Source organism: Puntigrus tetrazona, chromosome 19 (genome assembly GCF_018831695.1).
Source record: "Puntigrus tetrazona isolate hp1 chromosome 19, ASM1883169v1, whole genome shotgun sequence".
NCBI classification, from domain to species: Eukaryota; Metazoa; Chordata; class Actinopteri; order Cypriniformes; family Cyprinidae; genus Puntigrus; species Puntigrus tetrazona.
In genome coordinates this window covers 20,343,630-20,350,258 of record NC_056717.1, presented here as the reverse complement: position 1 = coordinate 20,350,258, position 6,629 = coordinate 20,343,630, and positions in this window count along the sequence as shown.

Here is a 6,629-nt window from a genome sequence, read left to right as displayed (position 1 = left end):
AGGAAACTCTTGAAGCGCCGCCGCCCGTTCACGGGCCTCCTGTACCTATCGGCGACCTCATTAACGGAGTCGCCCGAATAGGCCAGAAGGCTGCGGGGCGTCAAGCCAGGCGAACCCTGTCCCGCTCTTTCATGTCGGACAGGGTCAGCCAGAGATGCCTCTCCGCGGCCACAAGCGGCTCTTTCAGCAGGTCGGCTTGGTATGCCTGCAACACCGCCATAGTGTGCATGCAAGCCCAGCCAATCCTGCTGCCACAGTACTTTTAGCCATCAAAGCCACGACGTTGTTCTCAGCGGCCTTGATGGTAAGGTCGGAGCAACCAAAGACGATGCCGCACCGGGGGACAGATAGGTAGCCAGAGACTGCTCTGCCCGGCGCGTCGCCTTACAGCGCACTCCCGCGACTCCCCGCCACATTACCGTGTAATGACTAGCAGCGTGTGGGGAGAAAACACGCGAGCGAAGTATCGGCCTTCCCAGGACCTCGACAGCTCACTGTGGAGGTCTGGGAAGAAATGGAAGGCTCCGTCTCAGAGGTGGCTGCTTCGCTCTCAGAAACCTTTCATCCAATTTAGATTTCTGAGGCTCAGCGTATCGCTCGGCGTGGCCAATCGATGTTTAATTTGGCAAATCGCACCAGTTACCACCTCTAAGAGCTCCTCATATTGTATGCGTGTGCAATGGCGCATTGTCCACCACGTCAACATCAACCTCCTCGGAGGAAGAGTGGCGCAGCAGTGGGCGTCTCCCCGTGGCCGAAGAAGAAGCCGAGAGCACGGGCTTGGACCCACGGATTGAAGCGCCATCTGGCGGACTCGGCGATGGAGAAGGGACGAGCCCGTCTCCATCTCCTCCGCCAGATCGAGTTGCGATCCCCAGGCGTGCGTTAAATGCCGCTCCGCCTCGCGGAAGCGGGTCCCGCACCCCTGGGGACGCTGGGTGAAGTCTCCTCGTGAAAGAGAGACCTCCGAGCGGGAGTGTTCGCAGCGGTAGCTGCAAACAATCGCGGACAATCAGTCCCTCGAGGGCTGGCGCCGGCGTGCTCCGCTCCCCAGGCACGCCACGCACAAGCTGTGTGTGTCCCCACCCGTGATATAACGCAGGGCGAGGATCAGCACACGCTTGAAACGCGACGGAACACCAGCGTGTTTCGCCTTAGATTTCCTCTTTACACTCTGATCATCAGCCATAATATTTCATTTAAGCTAGACAAACAGACAGCAAATAGACAAACAATAACACGTAGCGCTTACTGAACGCAGAAAGCTGGTGCCGGCATCGCAGAGCGTCACTTTATACTTCCTGGTCGGCGACGTCATCTCGTCCATGACATCGCTCCCCTCCATTGGACAGACTTTACACGTGGTTCAGAACGGCGCACGCTGAAGGCGTTCCCAAAGCGTTTGTGACGCAGCTCGAGTTCCTGAAGAGGAACCTGCTTTTGTTGGAAAACCACTTCTCTTTCATGCCATGATAACTTCAGAAATTTCTCAAAACTCAGTAAAACTCAAAACATTTACAAAAGCATGACTCATGATTACTTAATTACCATGCTGTTTTCTGTAAAAAAAAATAAATCTAAATAATAATCTCATAATTGTCTTTTTAAGGAAAAAAAAAAATCATAGTGACTTGATAAAAATCATATAATAATGAGTGAAATAGTGAGTAGAGAAAATAAAATAGTAATTAATTAGCTTCTAAGTAGGGTCAAATAATTTGAAATTATTTTACAAGAAAGTAGCACAAATCCACAAAATTTTTTTACCAAAATTCCTCAAACTAATGCCTTGGGTTATTGTAAAAACTCACAACTCAATAAAAACGTGAGAAATTTTATGACTTCCGTTTTTCATAAAAAAATATATTCTGTCTAATATGACTTTGAAAACAATATGCATGTATTGTCTTGAGATCTTGTAAAAAAAAAAAAATTCAAAACTTTCCTATAATAATGACTTAATATATTTAATATAATTTACTTTCTCATAAAAAAATATTTTCTTTCTAATAATGATTTAAGTTAATGTAATGAACTAGTTTTACATAAGGATTACAAAATATCTCATATTAATGACTTATTTTGTAAAAATTTCTCACAGTGGCTTGTTTCTTGTACAAAAAATGAAATGTAACAATGACTTGGTTTTTACAAAAAATTTGAATATTTCTCATTGTGATGTGAGAAACATGAATGTAGTAATGACTAATGTTCTCGTATAGATTTCTCATAATAAAGACTGAAGACGTGTCTTATAATGAATCGTTCATGTGATGATCATATAGTGGAAACAGCGTCTACAGTGGTTAAATGAGTTTATTTGTCATAAATTAATGCATACAAAATAAAAAAATACCATACCTATATGCAGGTTTATCTAATTTAAACGATGTTTCTTTCTTTTTGTTTTAGGGTGAAACGAATGTGTTGCTATGAGCCTCACTTAGAGAAGAAAGAGAATATGAAAACGCCACAGACACACACGATCACAGATAATAATAAAAACCAAAAAAAACAAAAACAAAAGACAGTTCTTTTAATAATAACACTGGCTTGGGGTCAGATGCGTGAGGATCCCAGCCAAGTTGCGCTGACTTCTGATTGGTCTCGGAGAGCAAAAGCCTCATTAATATTCATTTATTCCATTGGAAAGTTCCATGTGACTTTACTGAACAATAACATCTAAAACATAAAAAGAAACAGAAATAGAGTAGCTACATTATATCAGAGTCTCCCAACACTGGACTGAAGTGTGTGTGTGTGTGTGTGTGTGTGTGTGTATCTCTCTTGTGTTATTAATAAGGTTTTGGTTTAGGTAGACGCATGATCTGTAGCTACACATCTGGATGTGTGTGTGTGTGTCTCTCTGTCTGTCTGTGTCTCTCTGTCTGTGTGTGTGTGTGTGTGTGTGTGTGTGTGTGTGTGTTCATCGCGTGTCTGGACAGACACACACAGTCACATCTCTCATGATGCTGCAGGTAAATCTCCTCCAGAACCCAGTGAGCTCGTGTTCTCTTCCTGTGGAAACTTGGACCTGGGAAAACTTCAGCACCTGAAACACAACACACACACACACACACACACACACACACACACACACACACACACACACACACACACACACACACACACACACACACACACACACACACACACACACACACACACACACACACAAAAACAATATTGAAAGATGAACTTATTCACATTTTACTTAAAACAAAATGCGAGAGTCACATAACTAGCTTTTTAAAATGTTATGTTCAATGCATTTGTTCTTTAACAAATTGTAAAATTAAAAAGGACGTTTTTGGTCTTTAACAATTAAACCAAAAAAATAAAAATATATATATACATACCATACACATATACATACATATATATATACATATATATATACATACATATATATACACACATACATATATATACATATATATATACATACATATATATACACACACATATACATACATACATATATACACACATATACATACATATATATATATATATACATATATATATATATATATATATATACACATGTATATATGTATATATATATACATTATCGTGTATATATATGTATATATATATATATATATATATATATATATATATATATATATATATATATATATATATATATATATATATATATATATACATACATATACACATATACACACACATACATTTTTTTGCTATTGTTTTTCTCATTTAGTTATTACTAATACTAACCATACCTAATAAAATTCACCTATTTTTCTATTTTTTTATCTAAATGTAACGTTTAATTCAACAAATGTGTGTAATTACACCTGATCATAAAAACTAATTACAACAAGCTGTCATCTGTTAGCATTAGTTCATTTAACAAGAACGAACAATGAACGCTTACTTTTTAATACACACTTTATTTTTTTATGTTAGTTAATAAAACAGACGATCATTAGTTAATGCTCTCGTGATTTTAATAATGCATCTGTAAATGCTGAAATTAACATGAACTAAGATTAATAACTGCTGAGTTTATTCTTAGTTCACATTAATGTTAACTAATGAACCTTAGTGCTGAAGGTTTACACAAAATAAATGTGGTTGTTTATAAAAATGTATCTAAATTAATTAACAAGTAACATACAGAGAAATAGAAGTAAGGCTCTAGGATCTACTGCAAGTTTTAAATGTATGCAATAAAGGAAAATAGGTTTTCTGTATTAATGGATCTGAATGAATTTCTGTGAGAATTAGAACCCAGAACATTACACTAGAATGACTGCAAAGAGTTTATTGCAATATTTACTTCATTTCAAAATAACCGAAGCAAGAAAAGCTGCAGGTGTGTTTGTTTGATCAGAAAATAAAAAGAGATTTGTCTTCATTGGATTTGTTTACCAATCGATATGACCCCTGACCTCTAGATGTGTTGTTTACACTATATCTGTGATTGTGTGTGTGTGTGTGTGTGTGTGTGTGTGTGTGTGTGTGTGTGTGTGTCATTAGTCAAGCGTGACAGCAGCGGCCAATCACATTTAGCAGAAGTTGCCGTGGGTAACAGTCAGTTATTCTCCATGACAGCTGTCAATCAATTTTATACGCAACTACATCTCCCAGAATGCTTCAGACATCTCATGAGAGCTTCACTCTATTAACACTAGATGGGTTCAGGTTGAAATCTTACCAAGTCTGTGCGTCTTCAGTGTGTCGTGGAGATTAAAAAGAGATGAACGCGGATATTATTCAGGATTTGACTTACTGTGGAAACTACAGCACATAGAGCGACTGAAAATGATGTTTCACGTGGACCGACGCACGAAATAATAAAAACACTATCTCACGGAGTCACTGAACAACAACATCAGAGAGATATACCACTACTGAGAAGTGTGTGCATCTTTTCATATGAGCAGAGCTTTGTTGTTTGTTTATATAAACGCCATCTTTATACATTTATTTTTAGATCTTTAAAATTGTATACATACACACACACACACAAAAATTAAAAGTAAATAAATGCATTTTAATGAATTTAGATTTATTTTGTAAAAATGTAAGTACTTTTAAAAAACAAAAAAACAAAAGCCATAAGATAAACGGATTTATCTGGGAAATTATTTTGTAATAAATAAATAATAATAATAATAATAATAATAATAATATTTTATATTTTATAATATTAAATAACATTAATAATACTCATTTTAAATTAGCTTTACATTTTTATTTATAATTATAATTAAAAATATTGTTTAATTAAGAATACTTTAAATGTTTGTTTAAAATGTATTTGTGAATGATGTTAGTTATATATGAAATCACTAAAGAAATGAGCAGAACACTGAACAGAGTCAACAATGAATTCATAATAAATCATAATAAAAGGACAAGTGAGAAGAAATGGATATAAAACCTATATTCCTATATTGTCCTACACAGAAAATAAGAAGTCCTAAATTATCTGAGGGGGTGTGTGTGTGTGTGTGTGTGTGTGTGTGTGTGTGTGTGTGTGTGTGTGTGTGCAAGCGTGCGTGTGTGTGTTTTCAAAACAGCAGAAAGAAGAAGAGATAGACAGACAGTTACAGACAGACACTAGACAGCTGTCATCAGTTCAGATGAAACACTGTGTGTGTGTGTGTGTGTGTGTGTGTGTGTGTGTGTGTGTGTGTGTGTGTGTGTCTCAATGGATTTCATGTGTCATTTGCTGATAATCTCACACACAACAAGCGTCACACTGGTCACAACTGATCAGAGGAAAACAGCAGCAGATGCAGAAACAAGTGAAGGCAGACAGAGACCAGGAAAAGTGTGTGTGTGTGTGTGTGTGTGTGTGTTTTGGGATCTATAGGATGATGGAAAGCGAATGGATGCGGAGATACACTGGAGTTTCAGCACACAAAATACAGCGTGTGTGTGTGTGTGTGTGTGTGTGTGTTGGAGCTGATAAGCAGAAAGAGGAACACACACTTCACTCACTCAAACTCCACAGGAAAAACAAACACCGCTTCTGACAGAACACACAGAATTCAGAAAGATGCTGTGCATACACACACACACACACACACACACACACACACACACACACACACACACACACGCTTCAACATCTTCAACACTTCAACTCTTGTTTAGACTGAACTTATTTTTGAGTGGCAAGAGAGACATCCAATACTTAAACAAACTCATTCTTTTGTAAAAGGCTAGATTATTTCATAATCGTAAATTAATAAGAATTATGTTACTTTATGAAATATCAAAACTATTTAATCTACTTCAGCAATCATACCATTTTAGAAACAAAAAATTTATAACTACATATATATCTAACTATAATATATATATATATATATATATATATATATATATATATATATATATATATATATATATCACTGTTGTTTATATTTTTATGTATTATATAACACATATATATATACATATATACATATATATATATATATATATATATATATATATATATATATATATACACACACACACACACACACACACACACACACATATATATCCTGTATATATTAAAAATCAAATGACTGAAATCAAAACTACTGTATTAATGATACTAAAATAATACTGTTTTTCTCTATAGATCACTATATATTAAA